General features: G+C 47.9%; 1 protein-coding gene and 1 long non-coding RNA gene across 4 annotated transcripts in view; one reads left to right on the forward strand and one right to left on the reverse strand.

The window, feature by feature from the left end:
- Nucleotides 1–18707, forward strand: part of FSTL4 (follistatin like 4) — a 418275-nt gene that overhangs the window by 160181 nt on the left and 239387 nt on the right. The gene's annotated exons all lie outside the window — the stretch shown is intronic.
- Nucleotides 12975–17490, reverse strand: LOC131482638 (uncharacterized). Of its 3 annotated transcripts, none has more exons than XR_009247185.1 (4): nt 17172–17490; nt 16368–16496; nt 15109–15368; nt 12975–13043 (listed from the first exon to the last, which is right to left on the reverse strand). It is a non-coding gene; the product is annotated as an uncharacterized LOC131482638 (long non-coding RNA). The 3 variants fall into 3 exon arrangements; XR_009247183.1 differs by having other exon boundaries at nt 12975–13046; XR_009247184.1 differs by having other exon boundaries at nt 12975–13046; nt 16368–16502.

Raw genomic sequence — 18707 nt, forward strand, 5'->3', positions numbered from 1 at the left:
AGGGCACACTGTGTTGATGTGCACTGCTTTGTTGTGAATCAGGAAACCGAGCCCAAGTGACTTCAATAAAAAAGGGTCTCATTGGATCCTACAGCTGGACCCCCTGGCAGGGGATGCTGGCGCCTGACATGCTTGACGTGGGGCCTGAGTGCCTGGCTTCTTTGCTTCCAGACCGCTCATGGCTTCCCGGCCCACAGTGAATGACAGCCTCCCCTCCTCAGTGCTCAGTCCAAAGGGAGACTCAGCTTCCGGTGCATTGTTCCTCATGCAGGTGCTGAGTTGACAGGGACAGGCTGAGGCCTGGAGCTCTGCTGAATCAGACCCTGCAGCACCAGGAGTTATGTTATGTTATGGGGTTCAGTGGGAGTGGCCAGGGAGTGCACCCTGTTCAGTATATCCTGGACTGAGATGGGGAAGGGGTGATAGGCCTCCAGATGACCACTGGAACCGTGCCTGAATAAGGAACACAGAGTGGGAAGGTTAAAAGAAAGTCCCTATGCCCACTTCTGAGCACATGCCTGTCATACCTCTACTCTCAGAAGGGTTTTACTTTAGAATCAACAAGCATTCATTCATCAGGGACTTTGGGGCCAGGCCTTCTTTCCCATCTTCACAGATGGCATCCAAGGCCCTGGGAACGTATGGCAGCTTGTGACCTTGAACCCATCCGGGCACAGGACATTTGTTACAATCCCTCGTGGGGAGGGTGCCTGTTGTTTCACCCTTTGTGCTGATTTGGGCGCAGGAGCGTCTCGGAGCCAGAACTCATGGCAGTGCTGACCACACTTGCCATGGTTCTCAAATGTAATCTCCTTTTAACCTTCAGCCAAAGTTCACAGGGTCCAGAGAGAATAAGTGAGCTGCTCCATGGGCGGTAGCTTCCACACGTCCCCTGCAACGAGTGTTATAGAAGGTTTGCTCTTCCGTTCTCCTAAGTGACCCCTTCTTGGGCATTAGGTAGCAAACAGAGTCAGGGGACAAGAGTGGGAGTCCTATCTACTAAGGGGTATCCCACTCGTCACCACATTTAGTACATCTTGTCGACAAAAGCCTTGCTTGTTCATTGAGTTTGAATTTTATAGGTTGGGGATGTTCTTCCTAGAAACATTTTTATATTCGGTCTCCTATTTGATCCTCATAAAAACCATCTGAAATAGGCTTTGCAGCCCTACTTGGCAAATAGAAAAAGAAATAAGGGGACATTTGGAATTCCATAGAAAATTGACCAGAGAATTGAAATGGGCTTCCCGGAGGTCGTTTTGGGAAAATACTGTCTGTGGACAGTGCGCAGTGTTTATGCTGCTCTGATTGAAATGTCCCCGTTCAAACACGTGGGCTCCTCAGTCTGCGGATGAGCTGACTGCCGGATGAGAAGCTGTGGGAGCCCTCGGGGCCCTGGGCAGTGCTGCTTGGAGAGCTGGGCCTTGCCAAGAGCAAGCGCAGGGGGCGGGGAGAGAGAGGATGCCTATAAGGCCTGACAAATAAACCCCATGTCTGGAAAATGAGTTATTAGGGGTACAAACACATACCCATCTGTTTCTGTTCTACTGATTGAATTTGCTCTCCCTCCTTGATGCAGGCCACAGTCCTGTGTACCTGCCTGGCTGCTGTACTTGAACTTGGGTCATTTACATGAGCCACTGTGTGGCAAAGAGGAGGAGACGTTTACTTGATAGGGTCAGACCTAATCCCTTACTTAGACACTTTCACAGAAAGTCCAACAGGTCTGGGTTTCAGTTTGTCTGTCTTCTGGCATGGAATGCTAAGCCAGCCTGTCCCTAGCTACCTTGGAAGTTAGAATCAGGTTTTACAGCTTGAGAGAGGGGGGCGGTTTTCAGGCTGCCTCTTGGTGTGAAAGAACTTTCTCCCTTGTCCTCTCGTGAATATGTTCAAAGTATCCTCGGAGTCTCACGGAGGAGGATACTGGTGCTCAGACCCAAAGCTCTCATCCCAGGCCACAGGAAGCACTGAGGCTGAGCTGCCAGCTCTGTCCTCCCCCAATCAGGCTTCCTCTCCACAAACATATTTGTGGCTCAAGTTCTCAAATTAAAACCCACCAGGAAAGCATGAAGTTTTAGTCTTGTTTTGATGGTTTTAAAAATAAATGATTGTAAAGGTGACTTTTTTCGTCTGTCACCATCACAATCCCATGCCTTAGGCACTCAGCGCATTTCAGATGTGTGCTTGGAAGATGGTAAAAGTTAATCTTTTTCAAAATACCTGTCTTTGGCTAGGTTTAATTATCACTTGACATATGTCATGGTTTTAGATGGCAAGAGTTTAAAATAGAGCCAGAAAAAGACATGCTCTGCCGAGTGTTAGGCACTGCACGATGGTGGTCCCTGTCAGCCAGCTGGTGCTCCCCACGCAGGCGGCTCTGCATGTGCACCTGGTACTGCCACCTGTACCAAAAGCTCCATTCCCATGCTGCTGTGACCATCCATGGGAAGTGCCAATGATTTAAATCTCACATCTCATTCCAGATGCTCAACTTCCTAGTCCATTCCCAAATCCGGACCCCTCACTGGTCACCTGGAAGATAAACTATTGTGACTGGCGAAAAGCCACTTGACATGCACATGGAAGCAGCTTGCTTGCTGGGGCTGCCAGTGTCTTTATTGAGTGGGCTTAGTTAGGAAATCATGAAATAATGGTTTCTGTCCTATGAGATTTCTGGAAGCGAATCTGTCTTCAGCTAACCCACATTTCAGATTTCAGTTTTGAGCATCCTGGGAGAGGGAGTGGATGAAGCCATTTCAATAGCAGAAGTGCTGCTTGGCACCTATTGGCTCAGAGCTTACCTGCTGCTCATGGTAGCATCTGTTAGGATGCGGGTGCTATGGCTCAGAGATGCTCAGGATGTCATGGGCCGCATGGCCAAACCCCTTGAGATGCTCACAGGGCACACTGGGTGGTTTTGCCTGGCACTCTGACCCAGGTGCCCTCCCACTAGGTTCACTCCTCAGGTCTTCAGCAGGCCCACATCTAGCCCTCTTCACCAGACAGCCTGCCTGAACTAAGTGCTGGAGGCAGTGGTGACCATGTCCTCCTGGGTAGCTGTGGCTCAGGCCTTGATCCTGCCAGTCATGGAGTCATGCATGTCACCTGAGTCAAGACTGTAGACACCCACAGAGTGAATCCATGGTTTGACAGGTGAGGGAGGGACAGGTTTAAACTGAGGCAGTGATTGATTTGAGGTCCCCTGGCTGGTGAGCAGCAGGGTAGGGATGAGATCATTGCAGTGTTCCTATCAACCAGCAGGGACTCAGTCAGCACCTCATCTTGTGCCCTGACCATGAGGCTGGGCTCTACCATCCTAGACAAGGAGTCACTGTTTCTGAGTGATGGGATTCATGGGTGTCTGGTTGGGGTCTCTGCACGTTTCTCAGCATCTGTCTTTCCTGTCTTGGAGACAGGAAGTATCCAGAAAGAGATGGAGAGTATGCGAGTGGCTTCTTTTTTTGCTGCTCTTTTGGTCTCAACACACACCATGGCCCCACATGGCCAGATAGTACCATCTTGTGCTTTACCAGTGAGGCAATGGGGCTGCCAGGACAAAGGGTGTGACTGGCTGGCTGGCATTCCCATTGTATGGAGGCTGTTGTAACAACAGGTTCAGAGTGTCCAATTGCAGGTAGATATCCTAGGCACTCACAATGTGGCCCTAAGGAGAGTCTGTAAGGCTATTTCCAATTGCAGCATTTTTGCAAATCCTGAGAAGAACTGGCTGTGGGGATGGGGCATGAGAGAAGGGGGGAGGCAGAGAAGGGACAGCTTGGCCGGAGACACTGTGGGGTTGCTAAGCACTTGCAGATGGGGCAGCAGGTGCTACTGTTGGCTGGCTGTTGATTTTCCCCTGAACCTGGTCTCCATCCCTTTCTCTGGACTCCAGCTCGCCCCCTGGAGGTCAGCGACAGAGTTATGTTTTTGCCTGCTGGCGGAGACCAAGTGAAGTTCCTGCGTTTGGAGCCCAGGGAGAGGAGAAAGGGCAGAGACCTTGCTCATGGGTCACCTTGCTCACATCCTATGGGTGCTAGGAGTTTTGTGTGCCCCCTTCATTGGACTGAAAAGCCTTTTTCTCACATGTGCCCTGCCTTTCTGTTGCCAGTGCCTCAACTCCCACTGTGTGCTTGTGCCCCACTCTGTGTGGATACCCCCCACAGTGCTCCAGGTTCTGGAGGGACTCCGGGACTTCCAAGAAGCCACCTCCATATGGTCTGGGGAACTTGCCCAGCCTGTGTGAATTTTGTAACAAAGCCAGGAAAGCCTCTCCTGAGGCCCTGAGCTGAGGTCTGTTCCATGTCCATTCTGTTTGGGCAGTATTCTGTGGTGGCTTTTGGGCTTAATGTGTGCATGCAGCCATGGGCTGACTGGCAGTGTTGGTCGGCAAATGGATTTTTATACAGTAGAATTCAAAAGGATTTCCGTCATTTAAAAAAAATTCCAAGTACAAGCCCAAGTTTGCAGATTGTCATGGGAAGCAAAGTGTATTGGCAACCCTGGACTGACACGACCACTACAGGCTGGAGGGACAGCAGCAGTGTCCTTACAGAATTTGTATATTCTGTTTTTAAATGCCATACCACTCCCCAGTGCCAGAGTGGTTAGTAGTTGCAGCAATGAATATAAGCAAGTTAGAATCCCAAGAGGACCACTCATGAAACTTGTGCGGCCCTGTCATGTTACAAACCTGTCACACAGGATGGTCCCATGTCATGGAGGGGAAAGCACTGTGCAGCCCAGCCCTCAGTAGCAATATCCGATGATGCCCGTGCAGGTGGGTCCTTGGTTTACAGTGGAATTTCCCATCACACTCCCTTGTTTTCTCATGGTTACGCCTTGCTCTGTAAATATTCACTGTGGGCTGTCGGTTTGCAGGCAAGAACTCTGAGCTCTCTAATTAATATGCATGCTTCTTTATGTAAGTTGTGTCTTGAAAATGGAGCAGTTGCTGTAAGCATTGAAAAGACATTCCATGAATATTGTGAAGTAATTACTTTGCAAAGATATTTCCTGCTGATATTTTGTTACAACTAAATATACATTTATGGTACTCAGTAGACCAGAATAGCTTTAATTTATGGATTTTTGGTTCACTGAGTGTAAAAAAGAGACATTTGAAAAGTATGTTTTTAATCAGCAAGTTTATCCCAGAGATGCCTTTGGCTCCTGAACCAGTCACATGATGTTAGGAAAATAATAAACATGGTATGTTCTGCAGCTGATTGAGAATGTAATGAGCAGAGATGCTTCTGCCTGAGTGTGAAGAGGCCAGCTTTTTCTCCATGCTCACTCGCGTCCCAGAGCTGGAAAGAGCTTATTAACTCCCTCCGTGTCTTCTCCTTAATGGGGATGGCTCCAATGACAAACAGTTACAGCGTTTGGCTGGTGAGAATTAATGTGTGCTAAGTCACAAGTATTGTTTTAATAAAATTGCCTTAATTGTTTGCTGTGTACATTTTCTGCTTTATTATTTTTATTATTTTTCCTGCCTCTGTAATTGGTAATTATTGGGTTCCCATTATTTCTTTATTAGTCATTTCATAAAAGTTATCTTGAGATTTACTCTCTCTCACACACTTCCTTTCTTCCCACATGCCTGCCTCTGAAGTGCTGAAGGTGCTGGTGCAGCCTCGCATGCCCTCACCCCCAATCCCTGTCGGCAGGACCAAGCCCACCCCATTTCCAGGCTTCTGAGCCATGAAAGGACATGGACAATCCCAGAAGGATTCTTAGAAAAAGTTTATCAGTAGTAGTAATAGGACAGGGTTGGAGCCGGAACTGTGGCATCGTGCAGGTTCAGCTGCCCGTGTGCAATGCTGCAGTCCCATATCAGCATTGTTTGAGTTCCAGCTGTTCCCCTTCTGATCTCACCCCCTGGTAATGCACATGGGAAAGCAGTAGAAGACTGCACAATTACTTGGGGTCCTGCATCCACGTGTGAGATTCAGATGGAACTTCAGGCCCTTGGCTTTGCCTGACCCAGCCTTGACTGTTATGGCCATTTGAGGGGTGAACCAGCAGATGGAGCACTGCTAGTTCTCCTTCTGTTTCTTTTCCTCTCTCTCTTTCTCTTCCTCTTAAAAAAGTAGCATAAACCTTTAAAAAAGGAGGGAAAGATTAATGGGATTCAAGTGAGGACTCTTCCTAAGCTTCCTGTACAGAGGGAAGACCAAGATATGTCCCTCCAGCTAGGAGCAGGCATCCCCGGGATCAGTGGCCATAGGGCATGCTATGTCGTATGGAAGGATGAGGAAATCATCATTCACATGGGGCAATGAAACCCAAGTTCACTACATCTACAGCAAGGCTCCTCGGTAACATTCCCAGCCACTGTCAAGCAAATCTTTTCTTGTATTCATTTCCCGTATATCATCACATGTTGTCATCTTTTCAGTTCACTCATCAGTGCAGTCATTCAAAATTACATGGCCAGACATTGTGCGTACAATCCAAATTACTGCTTATGTTGCTTCGGGAAAACTGCTTTTCTGTGTTAGATTTCCTCACCTCTGAAATAGTGATGGTAATTCCATCTAGCTTGTATGGCAGTTGTATGGTTTAAATACATTTGAGGAAGCTTAGAGCTGCAATGACCCACCTTCTCTGTAGTGGCTCTGGATTGGCCATCACTATTAGTTATTGTTCACTCACATTTGGACCTGGGGGTACCTGAGTTTATGTCTGTTCCTAAGTGGCCTGCAGTACTAGGTAGTAGCATACTTTGTGAGTACTTGGTGAAATGTGTTGGGCCTGGGGGCAGCACAGTGACTTATCAGGCTAATCCTCTGCCTGTGGCACCAGCATCCCATATGGGTGCTGGTTCGGGTCCTAGCTACTCCACTTCTGATTCAGCTCCCTGTTCATGACCTGGGAAAGCAGGAGAGGATGGCCCAATCCTTGGGATGCTGTACCAACATGAGAGACCTGAAAGAAGCTGCTGGTTCCTGGCTTCAGATCAGCTCAGCTCCAGTTGTTGTGGCTATTTGGGGAGTGAACCAGCAGATGGAAGACCTCTCTTTCCATGTCCCCTCTCTTTCTATAAAATCTGCTTTTCCAATAAAAAAATCTTTCAAAAAATTTTAGAACTGTATTTGGCTAGAATGTAAGTGGGCCAAGTTGCTTTTTTCCATCTAAAGTAAGCTATCACATGCATGTGTTATTTAAGGGTGAGCAGGCAATGAGGAGGTGATGACTTTGGAACTACTGGTATAGATTTTTGTTTTTGGCTCTGCTAGGAGACTGGTTACCTTAGCTGACTCTTACTTACACTTGAACCAATTCAAGTGGATGAATAAAGAGGCAGTCTTTAAAAATATTTGTTTCGGGGAAAGGGGAGGGGGCGGAATATATGCATATGTGCATACGTGTTTTCATTTACTGGTTTCTTTTTCCAAATTCTCATAGCAGACAAAGCTGAGCTAAGCTGAAGCAGAGAACTGGAACTCAGCATGGGCCCTTCCTAGAAGTGGGGTAGGGCCAAGTCCTTGAGCCTGCTCCTGTCCTCTCCCAAGGAACACACTGATACGAATCTGGGAGTTGAACCCAGGCCCTCTGATAGGGGGCCCAGGTGTCCCAAGCAGCGTTGTCAATGTGACTCCTCATGCCCATCCTCAGCCACATCCTTTTAAAGATGTTAAAAGACAGGCAGGTAAACACTGCTAGGTGCCCAAAGCCTCAGTGGAAGTCGAAAAGCAGGGCTCTGCTGTGTGCTTTAAGCTTTGAGAGTGTTTGCCCAATGCAGGTGATCTTGAGTTTTTGATTTTTTTTTTGAACCCCAAGAGATATGGGTAAGCATAAGTGTGCCTAAGATACACCTGTCAGAAAATGCTGTCCACTTGAATTTGAGCCGCTGACAGATCCCAGAAGGCGAAGTCTCTAGCCTAAGGGTGCCACAGAAATAAACATGTGTTGTCTCCTGCCAAAGATGAGGGACGAAAATTGTGTGCTTCAAACCAGGATGCAGGCAAAGGATCAAAATATCATTCCTGAAAGCAAGAAGCATGAGCTGCATTCCCAGCAGAATCCATCTAACATGGTCTGAGAAAGCCTCACGCCAAGAACTGATGTGAAGGCAATGCTGGTTGATGGTGTCCCTAGGTATGGGGTACAGCAGATTCACATTCTGTCTGGAACAACCCTTTGTCAATGTAGGCCGCCTTTCATCGGGTCACCTTCTAGGGAGTATAAACTCATGATCAAAAATGAAGACTTAGCAAGGGAAGTAGCACCACAGTCGGAACCAACAGTCAAGAAGCTATGAAAACTTCTTTCCCATCCTGGAATTCACAAATACAAAATCAGAAATAACTATTTGTTAGATTGTCAGCAATTAAAAAATAGAGCTAAAGTGTCAACTGTAAAATTAGGCTGTAAGAATCTATCTAACGTGAGCAGAACAAAGTATAATTTTCTTAAGTGGAATCGAAATTTTAAAAATAAACGTATGTATTTCAGAGCAAGCTGGACATACCTGAAGAGAAGCGGAAGGCAGATGGGAGGATGTCACCTGTGATGCCGTATGGGGAGATGAGGCTCTGAAGGTTGTGAGGAACTACGGGGCCTGTTACTACACAGAAATAGTGGCAGAGACTATGGCTGGAAAACGTTTACAAAACTAAAGCAAACAGCTATCCCCAGCTATAAGAATTTCAGTGAATCCTGCTTAGGATAAACAAAAAGGAAAACTAAACTTGTGTATATCACAGATTTACAGACTGCTAAAGGCTAAAAGACATCCTCACAGCTGCCACAGAGAAAAGTCAGGTTAGTTAGTGAAGAGATCTGCATTTTACTTCCCAGTGGAAATGAGAATGTACTATGATAAGTATTGAGCCAAATGGGAGAAAACATTGATCGTTCTTGAGTTACAGACACAGTGACCATGTCCCACCACTCTCTGATTTCAGTTTTTCAGTTTTTTTTTATTTTCCTCTCCAAGTTTCGTCCTGTCCCCTCTCATCTTTATGGTAATTCTAGCCTGGGAATTCTTAAAATCTAAGTTCCAACCCTTGATAACGTGACTGGTCTTTGTGATGACCAGCCATTTCGTCTGTTAAGGTAAATTTGTGCAGTCAGAGAGGCTCCTAACTGACAGAGACTTTCCAGTGAGTTCAGCAATGGCAGGAATTTAGTCTGCTTTCCAGAAACCAGGGACTAATTCCAGTCCTGTTCCTCATCATATCATCAGATTTCAATAGCAGAAAATCCTTACAAGCTCTCTGTTCTCTGACTAGTCAGTCTACTGAATGCTATACAGTGATCTCTGTTTCCTTCTGAGTTCTACTAAGATTCTCTTCCGGGCTGCTGGAATCTTGCTGCTACACATGCAGCCCAGGATTTAACCTACGTCTATAGAAAGACCATATTTAAAGATTCTTAAATTTCTATTTTTTTAATAAAAAGGTTATTATTGAAAAACAGAGAAATAAGGAGAGAAGAAAATCTGCAACTATATATCTATAACTGAATTTTCCATCAGCTGGTCACCCACCAAATGTCTGAAACAGCCGAGGCCAGGAATCTAGGACTTCAGCCAGGTGTCCAGCATGACTGGGAAATATTTCAGCAGTGGAGCCATGATTTGCTGCCTTCCAGAATACTCATGAGCAGGAAGCTGGGTCAGAAGTGCAGAGCAGCAGGAATTTAAACCAGTCACCGTGGGATGGGATGTGGGTGTCCCCAGTGGCAGTATAAGCTGCTGCAACACCCCATGTTCCCCATGGTGATTCCTTCTTGGCAGCTCTCTCCTCTGATGAGCTGCGAGCCCTAAATTGGAGCTGCTGGAGTTCTGTCAGACTTTGGAAGCTTTTTCATCTGCATGTGGGGCTGCCGCTCTCTACTTGAGACCAGGTGCCAAGATTTGGGCCATGAACCCATTAAAAACAGCCCTTGGGAAGAAAGTGAGGGTGAATGAGGGATTGATGTATTTCCCTTCTTTCAGGCATTCCAGCATGAACTGTCTGCTGCCCAGGGCCTGGCAACAAGCACTGTACAGTTCTTGGCCAGGTATAGTTATTTTTAGCAGGTTTTCCCAAAACAAGATGAGAGATCTGAGCATTTCACCCATGAGTACTAGCACATGTGCCAAGGGACAATTCCACTCTCATCTCAGCGATTCCCTAAGATAGAAGAATCAGGTACACTTGATGCCAGAGCCTGGCAAGAGCAATGGGAAAAACAAAAAATAGACACTCAAGGGCTAAGCAAAAACAGCCCAGCATATTTAGCAGTCAGTTGCCAAAAGTTAACAAACCCTAACTCTTTGGATTTATCCTAAAATACATTTTGTCGCCACTTGAAACTCTTTGCCTTTCTCAGTAAGTGTAGGGAATGCATTTGAAAAATCACCCACCTAGTATTGAGGAAAAGAAAAACATCTTCAAAAAGGAGGACTACGTAGCAGGAACTTAGGGAACATACAGTATAATTTCCCAGACCCCTGAGCAAGTGGTGATTGTACTCAGTACAATGGCAGCCAGGGCTTTTCACTGTGAGGACTGCAGGCTACAAACAGAGGAAGGGTAGAGGGTGGAACATGTGCTTTGTTTTCCAACTAGAGTTGGTCAGATCAGTAAGAACTCAGAGAGTGTGTGTGTGCATGTGTTGGGGGAACATTTGCTTGCTCTGTGTACCGAGGCAGCCCCTGAATAATGAAGAGCACTCCTAGCATCTGGGCTTTCCCCATGGGGAGCCGAGAGCCCTAGGAGAAACGGTTGGTTCCAATGCAACAACAGAAAAAGTACACACAAAGGTTGGGATGCTGTCTTGTGTCAGGAAGAAAGCAGTACTCAGAGATTCATGGGCACGGACAAGGACACAGTAGCTAGCTTGTAAGGACTCACACAGGCTCCACCTGGACATTAGAGAGAAAGAAGAGCTAGTAATGGGTTTGTGGCAGATGGACACAACAGTGTCTCTGCTTGACAAGCCCTCCCCACAAGGTGACCTTGACCCTTCTCCTGTGGAGAGGCAGGGCCTGTGGCTCCTCCCTTTGAACATGGCACTTTGGTGGACGTTGTGCTAAGGGCCCTGCAAAACCTATCCTCAGAGGTGGGGCAGCCTCCGCTGTGCTGGCTGAAGTACTCATGCTGGACCCCGGAGCAGCTGTGGTAACTGTGGTGTGACTGTCCCAAGGCTACCACATTGTAAGAAGCCAGAACTAAGCTGTGTTCAGAACCATGCAAAGAAATACTGAGATGAAGGGAAGGAAGAACAAAGAATCCCGCATCAGCCCTCATTATCACAGCTTCAGCCACTATCTGATGACAACTCCAGGAAAGCACCTGGACTGACACTGCCAAGTAGAGTCCCCCCCGCCCCATATGTGGAACTTACAGGAACACTGGGAGTAGGAAAGTATTGTCATTTGGAGTTGCTAAGTACATTGTGAATCAGTAATGGACTGGGACCTGGATATGGGATAGCACCAGATGATGTGACGTTGGTATGGGACTAGGCAGTGGCCAGGGGCTGGAGGAGTCTGTGGTGTGTGCTTGACGGGCTTGGCTGAAGATGTTAGCAGCAGTCCAAAGAGCCCTTAAAGACAAGGGAAGAAAATGCTCTTTAAAGTTTGATGAAAGAGAGGCGGGAATGGAGCACACTAGCTAAGCCACTGCTTGGGATGCCATGTGCCAGTCTCCAGTGCCTGGTCCAAGCTCTAAGACCCCTTCCAGCTTCCTACTAAGGCACATGATGGGAGTCAGCAGGTGATAGCTCAAATGATGGCATTCACATGGTCGACTTCTATTGAGTTTCCAGCTTCTTCCTTTGGTCTTACCCACCCTTGGTTGTTGGGGAGTGAACCAAGGATTGGAGGATGCTCTCTCTCTCTCTCTCTTTCCCTCCTTCCCTTGCTTAAATTTAACAAGTAGTTTTTAAAGAAAATATTAGTTGGATAAGAACTCTCCTGGGGGGAATGGATGGTGTGATAATATCATCATCTGTGATCTTATTAAAAATAGGAACTGTACCAGGTGAAGTGCAGGAGTCAACCGAAGAGTTTTTAGACAGAAAATAGCACCTGACTCCTGCTTGTCTGCGCCGAGCCCAGAGGAGAGGTGCTCACAAATTGTTTATGACAAAGGGGTCAGGACTTGGGTAAAAAGCCACTTTATTCCCATCTTCTCAGTGGCTGGTGGAAGGTTGTCAAATTTAGAAAAGATTTCAGCACAATGAGAGAATGTAGGAGGTAGGTGGTGGCATTCTTTGTTAAAACTTCAGAAATGTTGATGCCGTGGTAGACCCTTTGATTCGAAGATGGAGAGAGGTGTGCTGGGATCTTAGGATGTGCCTTTTCGCTAAGCAGCAGGGTTCGGCTTCTTCTCCCACCACAGCCCCCACGGAACCTGCCATAGAGCAGTTCACCTCAGAGAGGTCTGCATGTTCGGTTTTTATCTGCAAGTGTCCATCCTCATCAGCTCCGAGGAACAGCCCGCAGGATGTGTGCACAGAGAGCAGGGATTCCTTCTGAGGACCGGACTGGTGCAGCTAATAGCAGGCTCAGCAGGTCTGATGTCCAGGGAGTAAGCCGGTGAATGTAGATCCAGGGGAGAGCTGCAGTTTGAGTGCCAGGTCGCTGACAGAGGTGTACTCCTGCATAGGGAGGCAAGTCTGCATTCAGCTAACACCTCGAACTGATGGGACAGGCCCATCTATGTTATGAAAAGTAACCTGCTTTACTCAAAGAACCATTGCTAAAATGTTGATCTCCTCAGAGACACCATCCCAAAATATCCAGGAAAGTGTTGTGTCAGCCATCTGTACAACACGAGCCAATCAGGAGAACACATGCCCTGCCTTGTCGCATGGGGCATGAGGTGGCAGTATCCTCTATTACAGTATCTGAGTTCACGTCCTCACCCTGACATCTCACTCCTGGTGCTAGTGTGGGGTGCAGTTGGGAGTGCTTCAAGCGCTGGGCTCCAGCTATCCATATGGGAGACCCAAAGTAAATTGTTGACTCCTGGCCGTGGCCCCCAGCTCAGCCCTCGTCATCTTGAGCAGGAGAGTGAATCCACAGAGGGGAGTTTGTCTCTTCCTTTCTGCTTCTCAGACAAGTGAAAGACATTTAAAAATAAACATAGAAAATTATTAACTGTCATAGAGTATGTTACAAACTGATACATTAAAAATACACCTTTTTTTCCCAAAGAATCGGTGCAAATTTGGGCTGAAAGGGAGAGATGTAACACAGAATGAGGATGGGCAGGAAGCCAGCTGAGAGAAGAGGTCACAGTCCTGGGTGGCTTTGTGGGGAGAATGCAATTGAGAGCCACAGGGACTGTTCCTGGGGACGGAGAGGGCCTGCATCACCCCGGGGCTGGCAGCAGTGCTGGCTGGCTGTCAGAGCTGCTGGGTGAGGGGCAGTGAGGGGCAGTGAGGGGCAAGTGTGCCATGTTATCCTGTTTTCACGGGGGAATTGCTGAGTTGTTACCCTGTCTTCCCATCACTCTGGCCTGATGTTTGGGGATTCTGTGGGGGCCATCATGTGCTTCTTTAGTTAACATCTCAGAGTGAGAGGGACCACACTTCAGGCACAGAACCCCAGAATCTTCACCCCAGATTTGCCTGATCCTGGAGCTGGTGGGTGTAAGAAGAGCCTGGGTTTCTTGCTGGTTTGGGGATGCTGAGGTGAGGTGTTGGGGGGTAAGTGGTGGCCTAGGGTGGTGCACAGTAGACTACATTCTGTTAAATTGGCAGCAGCAATGCCTCGCACCGCATGTGCCCTTGCACAGTGCCTGTGCCCCTCCTTCCCAGAGTGGCTGAGATCCTCTCTCCTCCCCAGAGAGGAAGACCGCACGGGGAGCTCAGACATTCCTGGTGAGCACACAGACCTGTGCGACTCTCCGAGCCTTTCGCCTTAGTCAGGCCTTAGTACCCCTGACAGCGCCAGACCCTAGCAGCCAGATATTTTGCTCCCATAGAATCTCTTCCACATTGGTACTGGCGACATAAGTAAGAAGATTCTAACATCCTTATTGTAATAGTTTATGTAGATGATCTAGAGGTCTAGCAGCAAGAGAATGTGTAAATGGTATTAAGGTTATGCTGATGAAGAAGATAGTGATTTTTCTATAGTGATGTGTAGAATAGAGGATCACTGGCTAGCTAAATAATGCTGTTACAGAATGAAAGTGAATGAATTATAGCTGCATATAATGGCATGGATGCATCTCAGAAGCATAATATTGAACAAAAATAATTACAAAAAGATGTTTTTAATGCCAAAGCAAAATAATACACATGGATAGTTGTCATTTCACATGCTATATACATTTGATAAATATTTTATTTTTATTCACAAGTTAATTTTAAGTAATTTAAAAATGTTTATCGCTGCACTGATTATAATAATATTCTAAAATACCCCTCAAAAGTAATTGACCAAAATAATCCCAGTGGCTCCAGTCCATAGCATTCTCAACAGTTGTTATAATGAATGTTAAGCGACTGTGTTTGTTGAGTTGGGAACTGCTTCACAATATGCTATTGAGGCAAAAAAAAAAAAGTAAAACAATATGCTGCAGGCTTCCAATTTGAAAATTGAATAAATAAGATAAATATAGAAGTATGTAGAACAAAACATATGGAGGGGTTGGTTTCTCTAGTAGTTGGTTTGAATGTATGTTTTTTACATTCCTATCCTAATATTTCTAATACTTTCCTAGAGTAAGCATGTGGGGGATCAGCCTGGTGCTGATCAGAGACCAGCTGTGCGGCTCTAGTTCTCTCTCGCTTGCTGACTCATCAGCCAGGGGGCGCTCAAGAGGCTCCCGCGGGGCCAGGCCGAGGAGGAGGAGCAGGGTGGGGCCTGTGGGGGAGTGCAGCCCATGCATCAGTAACAGCACGGTGGTGTATGTCACAGCATCGCATGGCACCGCAGTGGTACAGCACCACACTCTTAATGCTAAAAAAACATTCCCTCGCTCACCCCAGTGGAAGGAATTCCTACCCTGTCTAAGCCTTTTATTTTGTCTGCCCCAGCTGCCATCCCAAAATACCCCAACCCAGCAACTCCAACAGCAGGCATTTATCCCCATAGCTCTGCAGGGTGCAGAATCCAGGATCCAGGTGCAAACCAGCTTGATTTCTGGTGAGGCCTCTTACCGGCTTGTGAGCACTACCTCTCAGCAGGTGCTCGTGTGGCAGGGCGAGAGCTGGAGGTTTCTGACATCTGCCTTTCTGAGCAGGCCGCCAGCCCTAGCCAGCTGCAGTCCTGGCCTGTGACCTCATTCATTGAAGATGGACATGTTTGGAAGGTGGGAGTGGGGAGTGGGGAGTGGGAGAGCTTCCACATGTGGGTGGGAACACAGTTCAAGCCACAGCACCTCTCTTGTCTCCTTCCCCACTGAGAGCAAGGTGGACACCTGTTCAAAGAAAGAAGCTGGAGAAGACTGGGAATGGTGAGGCTAAGGAAATAGTGGGAAGGGAAGATGGGGACAGCTGGGAATGAAGGGGAAATGGGTGACAAGGAAAGGGAGGTTAACAGTTGTTTCCATAAGTTAGGGTTATATATCCCAGTTATATATCCCAGTAGCTGTTTTGGGGGGATAAAAGACAAGCAAAGCTTTTGTGTTGTTGAAATTGTTTTTGACCTTGGGACTGTGTCCCTTCAATCACAGTATTCTTTCAAGAACAGGTCTTATGGTTTCAGGATTTAGTGGTTCTGCAATCATCCTAGGTATAGGCACACAACAGACAGAGGTATCAGAAACTCCATCAGCAGGGATAAAGTGAAGATGGGCTGCTTGCAGCAGCACATTGCAGCATCAGGAGCTCGCCGGTGACTGAATGTGTTGGCAAGATGAGCTTCTTACTCCACGGTTCAGGGCTTGCCCTAGACCAGGCTGCAGGAGGCACAGCCGGTCATGGAGGGCTGGGCTTGGACACAGGGCACTCTCATGGGCAGACATTTAACTGAGATTCCTGGGATAGGAAGGACTTGCATCTGGTGGTTGGGGATGATCCGTTAAAGTTGAACTGCAGGCACTTGTTTCATAGGAGGCTCATCTATTTACTTGGTTTTTTTAAGAGCAACTTGGTGGTTTTCCAAGTGACTCTTTCTGGCCTGAGGTTTTTCTCCCTGTAGTGGGAGGGAGGCAGAGCTGCACGGGCCACGGGAAGCTGTGTCAGGCACAAAAGGGCCATGGTGTGTGCTGGAGACCCTCCAGGACCCTCACCCTGTTTCTTTGCTGAGATCTTAGTCTGTGTGCTTGGCATGGGCACCTGTGGCCACTCATTCCTAGTGCAGGGTGGTGATGGGGGCTGTCTGTGCTGCCCTTGGCATATTGGCAGTCTGTACTGCTGAGGCAGCTCTGTGTGTGGAAAGACTGTGTCCCTCTCCTGTGACTGCCCAAACAACTTACCACAAACACACATTAGTTGTCTTACAGTTCTTGAAGTTAGAATTCAAAATCAGGTTCCTCTGCATACCTTGAATTTCACTGGCACAGAAGTGCCTTGAGTTCCTTCTCCTGGTCACATCTGCATGGTCCCTGTGCCTAGTGAGGGGATGTAACAAGGATTAGGACATGGGCCTCTACAGGGCCATACTCTCCGGCCCGAGTTCCATCTTCAGTGTCTTCCTGTTGAGCTCTCTGACCTGCAGTGCTCTTGGCTCCCCTTCCTTCCCCACCTGCCAACAGGGATGGTGCTGTTGGATGCCAGCTCCTAGCTCCCCAGAATGCTTTTAGCATCATTTATTTGACAATATGGCTGTGAACGAGGAAGCTAGTGATTTCTGCTGCTGTCGCTAAACCTGTGCTGTTGTAAGCCAAGGCTTGACAGGCCTTTGGAAAAGGTTCATCTTTTCCCTCTTTTTCTCATTTTGCATTGATTTGTGGCAGGTTGTAGATGAGTCTTTGCAAGTAAAGCAATGTGTGGCTCCCTCTGTTGCTCTGCCTTCCGAGCGGTTGAGGGTCCCCTGGGAACAAGGCTCCTAGGGGAGCATGTACAACCAGGAGGGGCTTACTTCTGGCACGCCCCTGCAGGCTGCCCACATACCACCCCCAGCTCCAGCCCTGCCTTTCACGGGGCCCTGAGCTGCCACAGCAGGTGCTGCACCTCATGGAAGGGTTAGTTCTGAAACTGGTAATGCAGGCGCCTCCCTGGTGAGGTGAGCCCCACCCCAACCCCACCTCACCATACTCATCTCCCCAATCATCCCTCACCTCGTGACAGTTTATTTCAGGCAATGTGTTGACAAGAAGATTGTTAAGTTGTAATGAGAGATGCTGGATAGAACAGTGTCAAGAGTGCTGTCCGTGGTCAGCATTAGGACCTGAGGGTGGCCATCCTTCCAGCTCCCCTGGGAACAGAAGGTGTCAGCCCCACCCAGGGTCTCCAGGCTCATCTGCCCCTTGTAAGAATCTGGCCCTGTGTGCTGCTTGGGCACTGTGTGTTATGGCCCAAGCCTGCATGTCACTGGAGGATTTGTTGATTTATTTGAAAGTGTCATAGAAAGGCGAGGCAGAGATAATCCACCCACCAATTCACTCCGTGGCTGTGTCCGGCTAAACCCAGGAGCCAGGAGCTTCCTCCAGGTCTCCAATGTGGATGACAGACACCCAAGTACCTGGGCCATCCTCTGCTTCCTCTCGAGGGAGCTGGATTGGAAGTTAAGCAGCGGAGTGATAATGATGATGACATCACAGACAGCAGACCCTACCACCGAGTCACAGTGCTGTCCCTGTTGTTAATTTTCAAAGACTTGTTTATTTAAAAGGCAGAGTGATGGATGGGTAGAGAGATTTTCCATGTCTTGGTTCATGCAAGCAGCCTCAACAGCTGGGGCTAGGCAGTCAAGGCAGGAGTGCAGGGTCTCCATCCAGGTCTCCCACATAGGTGACAGGGGCCATCTGCATCTTTCCCACACACATACTTGAGGAGCTGTGTTGGAAGTAGAACAACTGGGGCTTGAACCTGTACACCAGTATGAGATACTGGCATTGCAGCCAGCAGGTTTTTTTTTTTAAAGATTTATTTATTTTTATTGGAAATTCAGATATACAGAGAGGAAGAGAGACAGAGAGGAAGATCTTCCATCCATTGAATCACTCCCCAAGCAGCCACAACAGCCGGAGCTGAGCCGATCTGAAGCCAGGAGCATCTTCTGGGTCTCCCACATGGGTGCAGGGTCCCAAGGCTTTGGGCCATCCTCAACTGCTTTCCCAGGCCACAAGCAGGGGGCCTGGATGGAAAGCAGGGATGCCGGGATTAGAACCGGCACCCATATGGGATCCTAGCACAGGCATGGCAAAGGAATTTAGCCACTAGGCTACTGTGCCGGGCCTGCAGCCAGTTTTTAACCTGTACCACATAGCAAACCTACCTTGGACCCGTATCAATCTGAAGGTCTGAGCAGTTCAGTTTGCCTGTCTGAGCAGTGGATGTGGGACCAAGGCCCTGCTGTTAGTGAAGGCTCTCAGACTGCACTCTGCCAAGGTGTGCTGTGCACCTGGAAGTCAGTGGGCGCTATCACTGGGGTCAGGTAGGGCCCCTGGACCCCAGGTCCACCAAAAGGTAGCTGTGTGCTCTCTAGCTGGGGAAAGGAGGTTCTGTTTCTAGGTAAACTTGTTTCTTCTTCAGACTTGTACATCCTGTCTTCTGGCCTGACTGCGTTCTCCATTGCAGGCAGGAATTCTACTTACTTTATACTTGTTTGCCTCCATTTCTGAACTAGTTCAGAATGTATGAGTTTGCATCCA

Source organism: Ochotona princeps, chromosome 19 (assembly GCF_030435755.1).
Source record: "Ochotona princeps isolate mOchPri1 chromosome 19, mOchPri1.hap1, whole genome shotgun sequence".
NCBI classification, from domain to species: Eukaryota; Metazoa; Chordata; class Mammalia; order Lagomorpha; family Ochotonidae; genus Ochotona; species Ochotona princeps.